The 2,419-nt window shown below is 33.4% G+C and overlaps 1 non-coding gene across 1 annotated transcript; it reads right to left on the bottom strand.

Moving 5' to 3' along the window:
• Positions 1-963: 963 nt before the first annotated feature.
• Trnaf-gaa lies at positions 964-1,036 on the bottom strand. The gene has a single exon. It is a non-coding gene; the product is annotated as a tRNA-Phe (tRNA).
• Positions 1,037-2,419: the final 1,383 nt, after the last annotated feature.

Here is a 2,419-nt window from a genome sequence, read left to right as displayed (position 1 = left end):
CTCAATGCGAGCGCGCGCGCCGCGTTTTGTAGATTAAGTATATTATAATATCTTTCTTTTTTATATTGTAAAAAATAAACCATTTGTATACATAATCTCATTTTTTCCGTGGTGCGAATTTGCACCACGAAAATTGCAGTGTACNATTTAAGGGTTAACAATTAAGGTTAGATGAACAGAAAATATCCCAATTACGGGCTACATAAAAAAATATTTCGTTTTCTATTTCTGCAATAGCAATAATTTTTCATTAAAATACATTATATTAACTAAAAGATTCATTGAGTTTTACTCNATTTTATCAAATTACAAAAAATGGCAGCTTTTTTTTTGGAAAAAGAGATTTTTTCAAAACGATAATTTATTTACTATGCATTTTTAATTGCAAAATAATGTTTTCATTTTTAAATTTGAATGATACCACTAGATTTGTGAGAAAATTTTAGGTGAAGGTATAAAACCTTATATATATATATAAGGTTTTATAACCTTATATATATCTTCTCAAGAAGAAAGTCAAACTCGACTGAAAATGTTTTGCTCGTTTCGTCCGAGAACAAACGTTTTTGTTTTTAGCGGAATAAATCAGGCCAATCAGCGCCGACCTTTACGCGGAGCGCTCACGCACACTAGGTGCGCCTGGCTAAAGATCGGCGCTGATTAGCCTGATTTACTCAATAATTATTCCATTATTATATGTAATAGAAAAAAATGATTCAGGACTTTTTGACTCAGTTTTACTCCTTCTATCTGCCTACGAGAGGTGTTATCAATTATCGGANTCTCTGTATATATTAATATATATTTTTATATTTTTTTTAGAAGTGTAAATTTTTACACTTGATATATTGAATTGAAGTTTTAATTCATAAATGTATATAGAATGCTATATACTTGCTTGCATCACATATATGAGAATATCCATTTTTCCTTCCCAACTAATTTAGAAATATTGCAAAAAAACATCTCGGCCAGGAATCGAACCTGGGTTCTCTCGCTTTTCATGCGATCGCCTTTCCAATTCGGCCACCGAGTTTTTTTTCGCAATTTAATTTCTAAATTAGTTGGGAAGGGAAAATGGATATTTTTGTGATGCAATAAGTAATTTACAAATTGAAATTTTAATTCAAACAATCAAGTGTAGAAAATTTATACTTCTAAAAAAATATATAAATATGTATTTGTATATATATTTATTCTACACAACATCGAGCGCATTTTGACTCGAATTGTATTACTTGGCAAGTTTTTTGGTTATGTTTTAATTAAATATTTTTATCTTTGCATGTAACATATTTGTAACTGTATTACTCAAAGAAAAAAAGCGTGTAATTAATAAGACAATTTATTAATTAATTTAATCTTACAAAAAAAGAATAATACAAAAAAATAAATCATAAGCACATAAGATATGCCTTAATCTAACCTGATCTGGCGCAAATCCGGCATTCCTTAGTAGGGCTTACGTGCGCGTTCCCTGCTCAGGCACAAATCGAGCTTTCTATACTAGGTGAAATTCAGGCATTCCTTAGTAAGACACAAGTCAGGTGTTTCTTAGTAGGGCGTATCTGCGCGTTCCCTGATCAGGTGCAAGTCGGACTTTCCTTAATAGGGCGAAATTCAGGTATTCCTTAGTAGGGCACAAGTCAGGCGTTTCTTAGTAGGGCGTGCCTGCGCGTTCCCTGAACAGGCGCAAGTCGGGCTTTCCTTAATAGGGCGAAATTCAGGCATTCTTTAGTAGGGCACAAGTCAGGCGTTCCTTAGTAGGACGTGCCTGCGCGTTCCCTGAGCAGGCGTAAGTCGGGCATATCTTACTAGGGTATGCCTGAGTTTTCTCTGATCAGGCCAGCATCAGGAATTCCTAAATAGGACATACCGGAATGCTCCTTGATCAGGGCCATATAGTACGTTAGGTTTGCCGGATCCAATTTCTACTCGGGTGTATATGTATATATTTCTCTAATTGGTGCCAATTTGACCATACGGTTGCGCTGCGCTCTAGTATCTTTATCATCAAAGCAAATTATACAAGTTAAAAATTCAAATCTTTTTTCGGAAAATGTTGCGAGATAAATTCCATGACCAAACATCTCCGACGACATGTCACTAAAATTCAATTTATTTTAAAAAGAAGTCTAAAACATCAGTAATATCTGAACATTGTTTGACCACTGGACATAATTTTAACTGGTATTCAGTACAAGTTTTAGATAAAGAAACAAATTATTATAAGCGCACTACGTCAGAAATGCTATATATAAAAATGAAAGAAAACACTTTAAATATCATGACAGACACAGACTTACTTGACAAATCTTCCTTACCGATTATTGAGAAAATTCTTTGACTCTCAAATTTCATGTATTGACCTACCATGTTTATCTGACAACCGTTTAATATGTTTTGACTCTCAGTTTGT

This window comes from Pseudomyrmex gracilis, unplaced genomic scaffold (genome assembly GCF_002006095.1).
Source record: "Pseudomyrmex gracilis isolate BER0280 unplaced genomic scaffold, ASM200609v1 scaffold_489, whole genome shotgun sequence".
NCBI classification, from domain to species: domain Eukaryota; kingdom Metazoa; phylum Arthropoda; class Insecta; order Hymenoptera; family Formicidae; genus Pseudomyrmex; species Pseudomyrmex gracilis.
Note: the sequence above shows the minus strand (reverse complement) of the source record. Positions and strands in the feature narration are given on the sequence as shown.